The sequence below is a fragment of the Antechinus flavipes genome, chromosome 3, assembly GCF_016432865.1.
Source record: "Antechinus flavipes isolate AdamAnt ecotype Samford, QLD, Australia chromosome 3, AdamAnt_v2, whole genome shotgun sequence".
Classification (NCBI taxonomy): domain Eukaryota; kingdom Metazoa; phylum Chordata; class Mammalia; order Dasyuromorphia; family Dasyuridae; genus Antechinus; species Antechinus flavipes.
Window position 1 is genome coordinate 405776942 of NC_067400.1, and position 17968 is coordinate 405794909.

At 33.7% G+C, this 17968-nt stretch overlaps 1 pseudogene; it reads right to left on the reverse strand.

Annotated features, from left to right (window-relative positions):
• Window positions 1–6969: 6969 nt before the first annotated feature.
• LOC127557287 (solute carrier family 40 protein member 1-like) lies at window positions 6970–16581 on the reverse strand (annotated as a pseudogene).
• Window positions 16582–17968: the final 1387 nt, after the last annotated feature.

Below are 17968 nucleotides of genomic sequence, written 5' to 3' on the forward strand. Positions count from 1 at the left end.
TTAGAAGAATGTGGAATGATAAGAACCGTAATATACTGTTGGTGGAGTTGTAAAATATTATAACCATTTTGGAAGGAAAATGGGAATTATGCAAATAGTGACTAAAATGTCCATACTTTTTGAAACACAGACTGTTTCTGGAATTATACCTCAAGGAACCCAGAAATGAGAGTAAAGTTGCATATACATAAAAATATTTATAGCAACATTTTTTGTAATACCAAAAAATTGAAAACAAAAGTAGATTACTATTGATTGGAGAATGATTAAATAAATCATGGTACATGATAGTAATGGGATATTACTGTGCTATAAAAATGGTGTGAATGATGAATACAGAGAATCATGGGAAAATCTACATAAACTGATGCAGAGTGAAGTAAGCAGGGCCAACAAAACAATATTCGTCATAAGTACTACAATGTAAATGGAAAGAACAATCATACACTAAAAAATCTAAAGTGAATGTACCAAAATAATAAAGATCAAACTAGACTCAGATGAAGAGAGATATGAGAGCATTTCTCCAGGCCACCTCTCAGTGGAGGTGCGATGTCCACAACTGTTATACTTTGCACATATTTTTGAACTTTTCCCAGTATATTGATTAGTTGTGCTGATTTTATTCCTTTTTTCTTTTTGCATTTGAACATTCTACTCATTATATGAGATGACTTTCTATGAAGGGGAGGAGATACTAAGGATAACTATGATGATGTAAAAAACAAAGGACAAAAACTTGTTTTAAAAAAATCAGGATTCAGTCTTACCTTGACATATACTGGTTGTATGACCAATGGCAACTCATTTCATTTGACAGTGGCTTTCATATAAGTTACTGATGAAGTGTGTTCACTGGTTCTTTTTTTCCTCCTTTCGATTTTTTTAAAAAGAAAGTAATGAAAAGACAAGTTTCTTTCCTAACCATTTTGAAAGAGAGTGTAAATTCAGTAAAAAAAAAAGTGTGAAATTTCTAGGAGAAACATGCAATTTTTCATAAATTTTTGTTTATATATTTTCATTGCTCTTTAAGTTTGGTTTCAGATTATAAAATTATTAATGTTATAACAAAGCAAAGGTAAACCCAGAAGAAAAACAATTCATTTATCATATACAAAACAAGAAGTTTCACTAGATATTTGGAAAATATCATTTTATGTCCTTACATTTTCTCTTATTCACCTGCCACCCTTTAGAACGTTCCTAAATGAGAATGAGAATCAGCATAGTAATATTCTATACACACCATGACTATACTTTCTCTTTGTTCCTTTCACTCAGTGTTTTATGACTGTGATCCAGTATATCATTGACATATAAAAAAAAACACTATCTTTTTTATAAAATGAAAATGGAGTGGGGGAGAGTGTTGTAGGGAGCATTCATGGAGGAGGACCTATAGAAACATATGAATTCTAGAGACACATGAGGGTTAGCCCTGAAGAGCTAATGCTTTTAAATAACAATGTAATCAGTCCCATTATTGACCACTGATCAGGAAGAGTTCAGTGAATCTTTAAGAAGAGGTGATTCTCTAAGACATCTTAGAACCTCTCCTCAGAGGAATTTATGGTAGGTTTAGTGCCCTTCTCTCTTTCTAGCAGAAATGGTCAACTCTAAGCACATGGCAGTTAAGATATATTCATGATTTAGGAGATCTAGAGTCCAAGTATGAGTCCTGGTTATCACTTCTGTTCAGCTTCTTTCTTGAGCATAGATGACTGAACCATGATCTTGAGATGCATATATCCAGCTTTATGAGCTACAGAGATCTTGAGATCCACTATTCTGTGATATGAACTGATTAGTTGTAAAGAGAATTTCTGTATCAGAGGGAATGATCATCAATAGGAGAAGGAGTTTTTTTTGTTTCTGACCTGGTTTGCTGAGAAAATTGGGATCTGGAGGAAATACTTTGGACAGAACAATATAAAGGAGAAATGTGAAATGCTGAATTTTTCAATCTCATAAACTGTTCTATGTATGATGATTTTAAGTTTCAAACAAAGTGTAATGTACTTATAAATTACTATGTCCAGTTTTAAATCTATCAATGTATTATTTGTGAATCTTTGGGTTTAATATTTCTTTTGTGTGAAGAAAATAAATAGCAAATTCCTTATTCATATGGTACAATGAGTACCTTTTTGTTCTCTCTTTATGAGAGACTTTAGATATGAATGAAAATTAAGCTTTAAGTAATCTTCCCCAGTGCTCCAGAGTGCAGGTAAAAAGGACTAAAGAGTGTGAAAACAGGTGTCTTACCCCTCTCATTAAAGGACAAATTCTTTTCAAAACAAAACCCTGTCATCATATGTTTGGGTCCAGAACAAAATGGCCCTTAGTGGAAAACTTATAATTGCTAGACAAAAATCATAATGCCTAATTGAGAAGTTAGGTAAGAATAACTGTGAGAGATGGAAGGACAGAGGAAAAGAAAAGTTAAAATGTAAAGGAGAGGGGAAGAGATGTTTCCAAAAAACTTTTTAAATTAAAAAAATAATTAAATGTGTATTGTGTCTCTTTTTATATTACCATAATTTCCCCCAGTATTCTTCTTCCTTCTCCTTCCAAATAACAAATACTAATTTTAAAGGTCAAAAATAAAAAGAGGAAAATAGTACTTTACGATGTTATTCATGAAGATCAAATGAGATGATATTACTTCTTTTGAGCATGTGTTTTCTTTTAAATTTTACAAGAATTAAATTGGGTGCTTTCCCCCCATTTATGCTGTTGTAGCTATTGAATATATTGTTTTCTTGACTCTTCTTACTTCTCTCTGCATTAAGTTATGTGGACCTTTCCACTTTTTTTTTTTTTTTTTTGGTATTCATCATGTTCATCATTTCTTACAACACAGTAATATTCCAATACTTTCATGTAGTTTATTTAACTTTAATCTTCAGTTGATGGACACTTGTTTCTACTTTTTACTAGGACAAAAAAAATCTGTTTTAAATATTTTTATGTATATTGGAACTTTCTTCTTATTAATGGCCTTCTTGGCATCTAAATCTAATAGTGAACTCTCAGTTAAGGGGACATTTTAGTCACTTTATTAGCATAATTACAAATTTACATTTCAAAATGGCTACATTAATTCATAGCTCTAATAACAATATACTAGTGTGCCTATATTATTACTCTTTCTCCATCATAAATATGCTCATATTTTATGAGGTTAGCTTATTTTTCTGGTTATGAGGTTAAACTTTAGAGTTGTTTTGATATATATGTATATATTTCTTGTTATTAGTCATTTGGAACATTCTTTCACAAGATCATTAATAGTTTGTAATACCTTCTAGAACTGTTCAAATCTTTTTACCATTTCTTTCTTGGAAAAAGACTTTTGGTCTTAAATATCTATTAATTGTTTATATATCTTGGATACTAAGCCCTTATCAGAGAAATCTGATACAAAAATTATTTCAACTTCAACTTCAACAATTAATTCAACTACTTCCTTAACTTTGTGCATTAATTTTATTTGTATAGTAGAAGTTCTTAGATTTCATGTAATCAAAGTTTTATTTTAAATTTTATCTCTTGGGAGATGAGGTGACTTTCCTTCTGGTCAAGCCTAAGTCTTCCAATTATGCCTTTTATTTCTTCCTTTATTTTCTACATGTACTTGACTCTATTGAGTCCACTGGTTCTATCCCCTTCTTCCCTTCATTTCATCCCATTTGGTCTTCAATTATTCTTCTCTGTTTATAAACATGCCAAGGCCTCCCTTATCTTAAGCGGAAACATTAAAAAAAAAAAAAAAAAAGACCTCCTTGGCCCAGAGATCCTTTTGCACCAGCTTATTTCCCTCACTGTCAAAATTCTTGTAAGTATATTTTATACTCATTGCCTGCTTCCTCACTATCTACTTAATTACTTAACCCTATCTCACCTCCATTGTGGTTTTTGACCCCTCTATACAAGAAGTGCTTTTTTACAACACCATCAATGATCTCATAATTACAGTCTGAAGTTCTTATATTTATGTAGCATTTGACAGAATGAACCAGCCCCCATTTAAAAATGTTCTTTTTTTTCATTAACTTTAACTTTAAAGCATCAACATGGTCATTTTTATAAACAAATAACAGTACAATCCTTTATAAACAAAGGATTGTATATGAAATCATGAATCTCTATTACATATAGCTTGTTTTTTAAGATTTTAATTTTTTAATTTATTTTAAACAAATACAAAATAAGAAAAGAAAAAATTATTATGTGCATAGCAGACATAAGAGATGATTCAAAAGATAAAACAATAAATTTCCATGTCAAGAAAGTCTATATGATAAATACTACACGTTGTGTTCAGAGCTGTTCATCTTTTCTTTGATTCCTTAAAGGTTTTCTTTTGTTCTCTGATGTGAACTTTTAACTTCCTCCCCTTCCTCCCCTCTCCCCAGAAAGCTACAATTAAGTGCATATTTATTTAGATATTGTACATGTGCATCTATGCACATAGATATACATGTTCATAGATGTCTATAATCATATACACATATACATTTATATGCATATATGTAAGAGCATACTGTGCTCATCTCTACTTGTCTTTTTTTGTTGTTTTAAAATACATAATGCATTTAATGCTGCCTTATTCATCTATGGCCCCTTTTAAAAAAATTATTATAGCTTTTTATTTACAAGTTATATGCATGGGTAATTTTACAGCATTGACAATTGCCAAACCTTTTGTTCCAATTTTTCCCCTTCTTCCCCCACCTCCTCCCACAGATGGCAGGTTGACCAAAACATGTTAAATATGTTAAAGTATAAATTAAATACAATATTAGTATACATGTCCAAACAGTTATTTTACTGTTCAAAAAGAATTTGACTTTGAAATGGTGTACAATTAGTATGGCCCCTTTTTAAATTTCTTCCTGTCTTCTGTGAATTTTTAAAAGATTTCACTAGTACTCTTCATTTTCTCATTTGTCTCCCTCCCTCCCTCCAAAAAAAAGTTCTCCATGTTAACAAATAAGTTAAGTAAAATAAATGTACCTGTTGCTTAATATCCAGAAAATAGATCTCATTTCCTACCTTTAATCTATCATCTCTCTTCTAAGGGGTGGGAAGTATGATTAATTGTCATTCTTCTGCAATCATGATTGGTCATTTCATGGATCAGAGTTTTTTCCAAGTTATTTTCCTTTAGTATCCACTTTCTTCCTTTATAACTTCTTTTCTCTTTGCTTTCATTACTCAGAATTCTCCTGCTTTTCTGAGATCTTTTTCTCTGTCTGCTTCAATTCTTCTTCCTACTCTCCGTTGCTAAGTATGAGCATTGACATTCCCCCACCAGAAAGGGAAGATAGTCCAGCTCTAGTCTTTTTCACTTAAGAATCTGAGAAAAACAATAGCCAGCCCTCAAAAACAATCGATGGTCCAAATACTAGGCCAGTTGTATCTTGAATTAGAAACAGACACTAGACCTTATCAGAAGTCAGATTCAGTTAGCTAGCACAGAGCATGAGTTCAGTTAAGTCTTTAGGGATATAAACTGATACTTAATGACTCTGATACATGATCTTCCAGGGAACTTATATGGTTCTTTAAATACATAGTAATATATTAAGTGAGGTAGTATATTATAATGGATAGATTGCTAGATTTGAGTTAAGTAGTCCTAGATTCAAATCCTGCCTCTGACATGCTTACTGTGTGACCAGGTAGTTTACCATTTTAGTTTCCTAATCCCTAAAATGAAGTAATGATACTAATAATACCTATTCTTGACTGCTATTGTGAAGTCCAAATGAAATGTCATATATACATATATGTATATACACACATGTGATATGCATATCATATATGTGAATGTGTATATTTATATAGGTTTATATATATGCTTATATATATGAATGAAAGCTAAATGCAAACTTCTTTAGTTTTTTAAAAGATATTTAGATAGAATACATTTATGAATCCATTCTTACTATATAATTATTTAAAAAGTTTCTGGCTACAGATAGAATTAATTTATCAAAAGTCTGCTAAAATGCAAGTTGGATGACTTGTAAAACAAAACCTTTTTCATATTTTACATTGAACTCACCAGGTTTAAAACTCTCATAATAATATAAGATTATAGAATTGATTTAAATCAGTGGCAGGAATGAAATTCAGATATGTTCATTTCTAGCTCTTAGTTTATTATATTCCATTTATTGCCACATGAAGACAACTTTCAGCTTGTCTTGCATCTTTATGTAAAAAAGATGGTTATAATATTATGTTATAACTATACCTGTGGCTTATATGCTAGTTCATTTTATGAAGTGCTACATATGTGTAATATATTTTGCTCTATTCCATAACATGTAGTAATAATAAAAATAAATGTGCTCTCCCAAGTTCAACTAAAACATCCATGGCAAGAAAGTACTACAGGAATATCAAAACTTTCCACATATGTCTCAAACCTTCATCATCAATAGTATAATACTGAGACCCGGTTAACAAATCCCAATTTTCATACTTGGAGAGAAATTATTTTAATAATTATATTTAATGATGGGAATAAATCACAAAGAACATGAGGCTAGCCTTATCCAAAAAGAATGAGGACAACTACAATTTTAGGGGACAAGCAAAATTCTGGAACATATAGATGGGTAGACAATGGGCATCTATCAAAGAGCAATCATATAAAGCATAAACATCACTTTTTTATTCTAGGCTGTCTCTTCCCTTAGGGCAAATGAGGAACATCAGCATTACCAATATATTCCCCCATATTTCAATTGATGGGGTATTTTTCCTAGGTGTTTAATCTGTAGATACGAAGGGGACTTTTTAAGTCATATCTACACAATTTTAATTTCTTTGATACTTATCCCTTAAGGTATAACTGTCATAAATTTAAAAGAAACATCTTAACTATTTATGGGTGTACTAAAGTAAGGATTGTTGCTATAATTCAGTAAAAGGGATAGCATTCAATTGACTGTGTTACACAACAGACCCATTACTTTCTTCTTCATTGGAGACTTTGTATCAGGACAACAAAACTGATTTCCAAGAGTTTTCTGAGCATATTGAAAATATATCATGTGGTCTATTGCCATAAAAAAGATTGAAATCAACACAAGCCAAAAGCTTCAGAACTGAGGACCAAGATGATCATGATGAAATACACAAATCTAGAAGATAGTTCTAAGTTCTGCACACCATTTATAATGTCTTTTTCTGATTCTATTGTAATTTTCTTGTAGCAATTGTCATAGTCAAATCAAAGGTCTAAAGAACAATTCTAGCAGCAATGAATAGACTGATAGAAATTAAAGATACAGGTTTTGGATTCATCTCTATGTATCATTTAGTAGGATAAGAGCAATTTACTAAATTCCAGAGGTGAAGAAAGTTTGAGATCCTTCTATAAATATTGAGAACAATTCCTTACTTTAAATTAATCTAATATGGATGTCTTCAAAGAAAGAAACTTATAAGTTCAAAGTACTTCCAGGCATGAAAACAGAGACCAAAAAGAGACTCAAACAGGCCATCTGGATTATTCCAGAGATCAGACCTGTTATACTTTTCTCATAGTTTTGTGAAAGCCACTATTTCCATAATATCATAATACTAAGGCTTTCATGAGAAGACTAGCATTGAGTCACTCAGACCCTGAGGGTAGGCATATTCAGTAGTGATACAGTCAAAATCCAGGACAGTCATATTGAGAAAAGAAAGACCCATGTCAGCAAGAAATATTGGTTGATTGGAGTCCAAGATCCACCCTTCACAGAAAGTACAGAAAGGTTCCACTATCTGGGAAGCACAACCAGGCTCTTTTTTCATTCTCAAACTCATACTTCTTAAAATCTTTTTCACCCATCAGATGGGAACCCTCCTGGATTTTTGACTCAATATCTTTTTGTAAATTCAATTGTTTTAGTTCTGTTTTTGGAGAAGCTTTCAAAACCAAAGCTGAGATTTTCTGGGTAAATTTTCCAGGGTAAAAAGTATTCCTCATACCCGGATAACATATTCCATCCAGAAATGAATCTACAGTCAATCATCTGAGAGCCAAATGTCATTATCTGATCAACAGCTGTGAGACCAGAATATTAACCAGTTTTTTTTTTGTATTGTAGCACTCATTTCTGCTAATTTGCATCTGCCACCTCCTGCAACAACATCAATACAGTCTCCAAATTGTGAGCTCAATAACAATGTTAGCCAAATTTCAGTTGTTTGCAATAGCATTTGCAATTTGCTAGATGTGCAAAATTAAAGAAGCTACTCCAAATGTTCATAGGGCATATTTATGTCTGACCTGGGCCAGAACATTCCAAGCTCATCTTAGTCTTATCAACCACAGTCAGACACACAGACATCTAACATAGTGATATCATTTTGATCCTTTTCCAGAACAAAGGACAACTAAATAGCCATTTGCAATAGCACTGGCCAAATTTGCAATATTTCCAATAGTGATGATCAGGATATAATGGGAAGTAACAACCCAAACATTGTATATGGTCAGAAGATCAGGTTTATGAAAAAAAAATACCATTAGGAAGATAACACACCTGATGACTGATACATTCTTTAACACCAAAGAAGTCAGGCCTACTTTAAACCTTGTGTTCTTATCTGGTAGATCTCCAATCTTCAATGATGAATCCCAGGATGAGAATTGTGTCTGCCACCACTAAGCCCTTAGACAAAGATTAAGAGTGGGCTGTTTTCATAGAGGTCAACCAGAAACACAGATACAGCAAAATGTCATCCAATTTTCCCAGGTAGATAGAGAACGACCGAGGTTGAGAAGAAATTTTGTAGGGGTCACAGTCTTTAAAGGATTCTCACAAGTATTTTTTACAGATCATGACAACAGGAGGTTCTTGACTTTGCCTTCTGCTATTGCTGCTGCTACTGATTTGATGTTGTTGTTAATTGGAATGCAAATAACTGGAGAGAGTGCCACAAAAAATCAAGGAAACAAACAATACTCAAGAAAGCTTAAAACATATTTTTTAAAAGAGCAACTAGGGATTTCTCTTTGTTTTCTTTCTAAATTTAGCTAACACTGTAACTGAAGTTGGAAAGCTCTCCTAATGGTTAGGGGAGAAGGGTAGGTAGGCTCTGGATGGCTGTTGGGATACCTTAATAAAGGTTCTCAGCTGCTGAGGCTGTTGGAGATATCATATATATTCACAAACTTTTAAAGTGCTATATAAATATGTTGAGAGACTTCCATGAGACTTTCATAATCCTCGAAAAAAATGGTTGGGGATTATTGTAGATTGAACAGTTCCTTTAATCAATCCTGCCTCCTCTCTCCAAGGACCTAGTTAGTCCTTTAGACTATTCTAGGGTTGAATCACCAGCATAACTTATATAATTCATAGGAAGGGAAAAAAACTATTCATTGCTGCCCTCTGGGGCTAAACTGATCAAGTCTAATTCTTATGGGATAGTCTTTCAAATTCTTGAAGACAATTATCATGTTTCCACAAATCTTGTCTTCTCTAAATTAAATTATTTAGTCAGGAGAAAGAATAGCACTTCATCATCTCATTACTGTAACTCACAGTAATGAATGCTCCATGGGTCACTGATCTACCCTCCTTTGTGGAAACACCTGAAACATATAAAGTATGTGATGGAAAATCTAATGGTTATCTTCTTATCACTGTTCTCTCTGTGGACATAGATAATATAAAGTGTCATGAGAAACCAGGTCATGATCTTAATTTCTCAGGCCAGAGCTTGTGCAACTAGGCCTGAAACCTCTTAGTCTGAAATTCCTTATTCATTCTTTCCAAGCTTTCTTCCTCAGACTTTTCTCAAACAAATGCTATCAGCCCAAATGCTGTCCCTCTTTTCTCTTCTTCTTTTGATACCTCAAAATTAATCTCTCAAGCTCCAAAGAACAAACACCATCTCTGAGACTATTTCCTAATTATCTTAAATAAGCTAAAAAAAAAATCATAAGGAGCTGTATACAGCTACAGATTACTTCTTCTGAAGTTCCTCCTAATTTGAAAGGTTTTGTAGCCATTTTAAAGTCTAAAAGGGATATAGAAAAGAAGACTTAGAAGGGGCAGAATAGTAATTTTCAAAAATTTGAAGAAATTTTGTATAAAGAAAAGATTCAACATATTCTCCAGAGTACAAAACTGGGAGAAATGGGTGGAAGATATTGAGAGGCAGATTTAGGTTCAATGTGAGGGGGAAAACTTTCTACTTACTAGAACTTTAAAAAGTGGAAAGAACTGAATCATGAAGCAATATGTTTTTCCTCATTAGAGGTCTTCAAGTAGACAATAGCCAATCCTATTTTGGGAATCTTATAAAGAAATTTCTTGTTTACTATTTTGTGAGATAATACTACTCAATCTTGTAGTCATCTTTCTCAGTAATATAGTTATAATACTTTTCAATTTAACTTGAATACTGTGCCTTTTTAAAAAGAAAACACCTATGATAAGTAATGAAGTTTAAAATCATCTACCAGAATTTGTCATCTTTCATTTCTTTAAACTAAACCATATTTTCTAACATTTTCATTGTCCTTCTTTGTCCTCACCCTATCATGGAAGTCACCAGACATCAAAATTTTCTTTACTTAGTTTTAAAGATCTTATCAAATTCTTTATAGTTTATCAAATAGATGGTGCTAATGGTCACTTCTTGAGGAGTCTCATGGGTTCCCATGTCTCACTGGGGTGGAAACAGTAAGTACTTTGTTCTCATATGATTACCAGAAAACCAATGACCTTTCAGATCTGCTTTATTCTATGGGGTGTTGACACTCATTCTCTAGGGCTGTTGGAGATTTTCGATCTACCCAACTAGGATGTAGATCCAAGCCTTCACTTGTCTCTTATTTCTAAGAATTCCATTCACATGATCTTAACATAGTGGAGCTAATTCCCCGAAGAAGAAAATGTATGCATTGGAATGCTGCATATAATATTTTTACTCAGCATAAATCCAATGAACAAATAGAACTTAATGACAGATACCATGCATAATACTATTCTCCAAAACCCTAAAGTCTCCCAACATGTGATTGATTTGGATTTAGGAGTTCTAGTACACATACAGTTTGAGTCCTACCTATAATAGGCAAAGGATTATCAACAAAAGTTCTTGCAGGATATTCAACTCATATTTCCTTCGTACCTAGAAAATGGCAGAAACTGAAGATATAGCTGATTCATGACTTATGAGTATGGAACATGGGATCCAGTGTAACCTAGAAAGAGGAATAAATCTCCTTCCTCAGAAGAAGTCATGTATTCTGACTTTATGCCCAGTGCTCTTTATCCACTACACCACCTCACTGCCTGTATCAATTGGAAGATTGGTCTTCCCACTCCTTTTAAGCACAAAGAAGATCCATAAAAACGTATTAATATTTACATTTTGAACATCTTTGTGGAAAATTCAAATTCCAGAGGTAAAGTAAGGTAAGATAAGGAACCTTACCTGTCTGGTCATTGGCAGGGACAACTGACCTTGTCTAGTCACAATTAACCCATCACATAATGCAATGAGTAGAATTGGGAGAGTTTGCTGTAGCAAGAAGCCATAGCATTATATGTTCCCATATAGCAGTATATGTTTGACTATAAATGCTGTATCCCCTTTTCTCTAATCTTGACTATTTCTCTCCACTGAGATTCATTCTCTCTCTCTCTCTCTCTCTCTCTCTCTCTTTTTTTCTCTCTCTCTCCCTCCCTCTCCTCTCTCTCTCTCCTGTCTCTCTCTCTCTTTCTCTTGTCTCTGTCTCTATCTCTGTCTCTCTCTCTCTCTGTCTCTCTCTGTCTCTCTCTCTGTCTCTCTCTCTCTCTCTCTTTCCTCTCCCTCCCTCTCTCTCTCTCTCTCTTTCTCTTCCCCCCCCCTCTCATTTCTATCTCTTTCTCTGTCCCTCTCCCTTCTACCTGTTTCCATGCCCTTTTCTCTCTTTCCATTTTCCTCTTCTTTCTCCTCTCTTCTTCTCTCTATCTGAAGTAACTATTGTTTTTCCTAGAAGCTGGGAGGGAAAGTTGTAGAGTAAACAGATAACAAGTATTACAGTAGAATTTTTCTCCCTTCTCTGAAACAGATTTTTGGCATACAAATTGCAACTATATTCACAGTAATTTAGAAAATTATATTTATAAGAAATAATATAAAACAGATGACTGAGTGTTCCATGAAATGGTGTTTATTGTTGCCTTTGGGTTCATAATAAATTACCTCCTACACTTCCTTTATTTGCCTTTCCAAGAGGAACTTATAAGTTTTCATTTCATTTAATTACAATTTTCTCCTGGTTTAAGTTGGTATGACATTATCCATATGATATTCAATTCTTCTAACAATATACTAATCTGGCTATTGGGCAAAGATCTCACATTGGGAGGACTGATAATTAAATTAATTTTTATAGATGGCCCCAAACTATAATTTTTAATACCCTCTACCCCTTTTCCATTACTATAATTGCTGAGGGACATCTTGAATTCATTTACTTCATTAGTGTTCTCAGCCACCAGTTCATCATATAGAGCTAACATAGCTTTCCATATGTGGCTAGACTAGCCTTTGCAAAGAAGACACAGTCTAATGTCAGAACTATTTTCCCAAACATTTCCAATTTGGCAGAAATAACTAGAGCTAATACACTTTTGGCCTAGCCTTTGAATCTAAAGTAATCTCTAAGTCATTATGCTACATTGGAACAGAACTTCTGTGGAGCCCTAGGGAATCCAGATTAAAAACCAATACAATTCCTGTTTCCAAAGAGCTCAGAACCTAATATATATAAGTAGTATAAGAAATGTATAAAAATAAACTAAGAGCACAGAAGAAGGGAGATCTATGCAAAGTGTTACAAAACAAAAACATAAGTGGGTACAGATGTGGGTGGGCTATAGGTCAGAGAAGGCTTCATGAAAAAAGTTATATTTCACCTTAGCTTTGAAGGAAGAGAAACAGAATTTTAGAGATGGAATGATCTCAGTGAAAAGATTTCAACAGGTAGATATGTGGGAAACATTCAAATAGATGGAAGAGGATAGTATAAAATAGGGGAATAGCTAGTAGCTATTAGTTCAGTTTTGCTGGAATTCAGAAATGAGTAAGTTAAGGCTGTGAAAGCCTAATATTCCAAGAATTTCCTCACTCAACGGATTAGATGTAACTAGTTTTCACTTATTAAATGAATCAGAAGGAACTGGTTTTATGCAAAGGTAAATTAATTAGTTACCTTTGAGGTAACATTGAAAGTTTCATAAAACTATCCATCTAAAATTTTTATACTATGGGAAATCACTAAACAAGAAAATAAGATGATAAGACCTGAAAACTAGAATTTTTAAAATTCTCAGAATGATGGATCGCTGAGGGGATAATTTAAGTGACCAAAAATGGGATTTGGAGTCAGAGAAGAGTAGCCCAATATCTTTCTGCCTCATGACCATTTCACCCAGAGGGTTCTCAATTCTTTGTGAGTAGGGACTCCATCTTATACACATTATCTTCATAGGACTATGCATGTAATGAAAATGCAGCAAATATTTCTTTACTTGATCTTATCCAAAAGGATTGAAAGCCATAAAATAAATGTCTTTATTAATTGCTCACTTTCAGTGAATTAGCTGACAAACAAAAGAACCCATTTTTCAGCATACCCATCCTTTGAGAAATAGCAGTTAGCTAACAACAGTGAGTCTGCTGAGATTATACAGATGGCCCTGTGCTGAGCGTTTTGCAAATATTATCTCATTTAATTCTTACAACAACCCTGGGTGGTATTGTTAGTATGATCTTTATTTTATAGTTGATGGAACTGAATAGATCAGAGGTTAAGTGGCTTGTCCTGAGAAATATATATATATATATATATATATATATATATAGTAAGTGTCTGAGGCTAGACTTGAATTCATGTCTTCTGACTCTATGCCCAGTACTCTTTATTCACTGTGCCACCAAGCTGCCTGAGTCAGTAGGAATACTACTGGCCTTCCCATTCCTTTTAAACACAAAGAGGATCCATAAAAACATATTAATGTTTATATTTTGAAATGTAGAAATCTGTAGAAAATTCAAATTCCAGAGTCATAAGCCTTTAATCCTTGTGTTTCCTTTTTGAATTATAGATATCCTAACCCATCACGGTGTGTTATGAATAATAGATGAGCTTTCTAGGAAACATAGCTACCCATGTTCAGAAACTTATTCTCAGACATAGAGTAAACTCTTTGTCCTTTTCTCTTAACCCACTCTCACATACCTCTGTTTAAAGGTGAATATTAAGTTTTGGAATGTATTCCTATTCCTTATCATATTCTAAATATCAAAGCTGGCACACTGCCAATTATGAAAATGATCAATGTGGCTAGTGACTGTCATTAACAATGCCATTTGACATATGTTATTTCCTTAAAATTTCCAAAGTCCTTGAAAACAGGAAAACAGGGCTTAGCCAGCTGCTGATCAAGCCCAGAAATGCACTCCATGGTTAACCCCTTCAGCAGACTTGATTTATATTGAACATCAGAGCTTGATTAATCCCATATGTTCCTTAGTTTAAACAACTTAATCTGCCTATCTACAGAGTGCTTTTAAAATTTTTGAATGTAGACTGATCTTTAGATTAGTTCACATCAAGGAGTATCAATCTTTGATAAACTATGGTGATTACTGAATATGGTTATATTGAGCTTCCATTCAGAGATGCCAAGATGCAGCTTCCTGACATAATAAATAACTTAGCCTATGTCAGTGTAGCCATAAAATGCACATTTTAGACAACTAGTTAACATTTCACAAAGGACTTTTATGTCAAGGCAATTGGAGATCATCTACTGCAATAAATTAGAAGCATGGATTCCAATTCATTCAAAAAAAGGAAATGAAGTCTGGGAATATAAATAATAAAGATCTGGAAAAGACTATAGAAATCATCTCTATCAAACTTCCTTGTTTCATAGATAAGGAAATTGAGGTTGGGTAGATTATGTGGTTTATGCAAGATGATAGTTCTGAAAGCAAAAGTCAAATCAAATTAGCCTTTACTAGTGATCATCTCCCCCTCCACTATACTATACCACTTCCTAATAGAGATATTATTTTCTTAAATTTTGAATAACATACAAATGACTCTCATGTGAAAATTTTGAGCAATGGACTGAGTTTTTTCTATTTTCAATACTGTCTTAATGGATATTTCACTGAAGTCTGAAATCAAAACATTTTGGAGGTTTGATATAGAATTAATACTCAGCTTATGACCTTATTCAATGCTTCCTCTCCAACAGAACTGTCAAGAACCATAAAACAAATAGCAAATTATTTGAGATAGAATTTAAAAATTACTAATGAAAAGTCAAGTAGTAGAATCATTTCTCAATCCCCTACTCATTCACATTTTACCTCCAACACATGAATGGGCACAATTTCCTACAGATTCATATCAAGATCAGGAAAGAGAATAAATCTTAGAAAATCTGTGCTTCCAAGGTGAAGGCTTTGGGGAGGTTTGTTTTTCATTGAGGATTACACATTCCTCCTGCCTGAGTACATGTGGTGGAGTACTATTACCGTGCCTCTATAAGTTGATTGTGGAGTCTGTGGCTGCGTTTTAGGTTTGTTCCAAGGCTGCTTGTGCTGAAAAAGGCAAGTTTCACAATACTGCTGTCATAACCCATTATAAGAGTAGTATTTTCTGATGTTCTGGCATTTGCTGACACTTTTATGACTCTCTGTCCATTCTGTGTTCTTCTTCTGGCTCCTTAAGCCTCAGGGGCCATGTTGCTGCTCCTTTAGTCTGAGACTTACATGCTTTAGGCTAGTCACCATATGGTTACCTCTGTGGTTAAACTGCCTGGCAGCCTCAGGCTGGTGAATACACAAAAGGTCTGACTCAGATAGCTGTGTGACTTGCCCAAATATACATACATACATATATACATACAAAGAAAAAGCATATATATATTCTGATGGACCTATGATCTCATCTATGTGGGTACCCTCTTCAGCAATACAGATTGCCAGTCATTCATAGTTTCCCATCCTGGGTAATTCTTTTCCATGAATCTGCCACAGAAGAGTCCCCAATATGCCTTCTTCTTAGAGATACTGGAGTGGTTTACCATTTCCTTCTTACTTTACAGATGAGAAAACTGAGACAAACAGGGTTAAGTGACTTGCCCAGGATCAAACAATTAGTAAGTGTCTGAGGCCATATGGAAACTCATGTAGATGAATCTTCCTGACTTCTGTCCCAGCATTCTATCCACTGTGCTACCTTACTGTTCCTAAGTGATATATACACATCAGCAAAAATTAATGTTGGAACAATTTCTAAATAATGTTTTACAAATATAAAGAGAATTTTGCAAGCATTCAATAAATTTACTTGAATTTAATTTACTAGCATTTACTATTATTTATTTGTCCTTAGTCTTGATAACTTCTAGCTCACCCCAAGCTCCAATAACTCACCAGTAGATTTTGTAAGCAAATGGTACTAGAATCTTCAACAGAATAATCAGAAAGTTTCTTATATTGTAAAAGATTGAGACCTAGTTGCCATTTGGAAATAGGAATTAATACCATATTCTTCTCTTTCATATTTTATTGCTTTGAAAAAGAATTGTTTTAGAGATGAACTGTATTACTGGATATATAGAGAGATTTATTTCATTTTAGGAAGCATTCTCAAGTCAACACTAGACTGACTTTTCAAAAGTTTAGTATCTTCAAAATGGAAGTAAGGACTATGAGACCTGGCATAATGCTTGGAATGCAAAAGGTGTGATTTTTGCCTTCCGTCCTCAAGGGGAATTGAGAAACACACTAAAAACTTCAGGGAGGGGAAAGGTAATTTTTATTATTATTATTATTAGATTCACATGTGACCTGACTAGTCTGGAAGGAATTAGAAGGTTACAGAGAAAATAAACCCAGAATGATTTTATTTGGCCCTAGGGGGTGTGGACAGAATTAATATTGATAGGGAGAAGTTGCAAACTGACAAATTTAGTCTTCTGTTCATGAAAAACAACAACAGACTTCAACAATTAATGCCATTCAAAAGTGGAATGGGATGTATGTGACTTAGTAAGTTCTCCCAATTAAAGGTCTTCAAGGCAAGACTGGATGACCAAGATGTTTTAACATGGAAATACTTTTCTTTCTTTCTTTCTTTCTTTCTTTCAGTCAGTGTTGAACTATAGGACCACTGAGGTCCTTTTCCGGTCCAATATTCTATACTTTTTTAACTTTTGCCCTCAATATCCATTTTGCTAATATACCTGTAAAAGTATCTCATTTTAATTCTCTTGCCCCTTGAATAATCCTGTGGCTGGATCTTTTCCTGTTTTTTTGTCCCTAACTAGAACTAGAGTTTGATAATCAGATCTTTGTCCCAGGTGCTGAAATTTAAAGTGACACTATGAGGAGGTCGGCAGACTATTACTATTATCAGTGATCTTCCCAAAACATTTTAGAGAGAATGGTATTAAAGCAGCCCAGATAGATAATAAAAAAAAATTATAATGCTAGAAGGAGACACTAATAATTTGGGGCACAAAATTCCAGCTGTATAGGTTCTGCATTACTCCTGCACTATTACCTCTCCTCCCTTGGCATTCTGGCCTCCTTCCACCATTCATTATGGCTTGGCCCCTCTGCGAGGCAAAGCTGCTCAAATCTTATTTTGCTTCTATTTAATTTTCCAAGGAAAATAATCTTTGGACTGGAAAGGAAACAATATAAATGCCCAACAAGGAGCATCCTGGCTTCCTTGCTTTCCAAAATCTCAGTTAAAAGTCATACTTTCTATGATCCTTTTTTTGGATCTTCATTAAATTTAATTCCTTCTCTCTGAGATTATCTCCAGTTTAAATTGTATGCATTTTATAGTTTTTCACACACATACAAACACACACATCTTATTTACACATAGTTGTTTGCATGTTGTCTCCTCCATTTGCTTGCATAT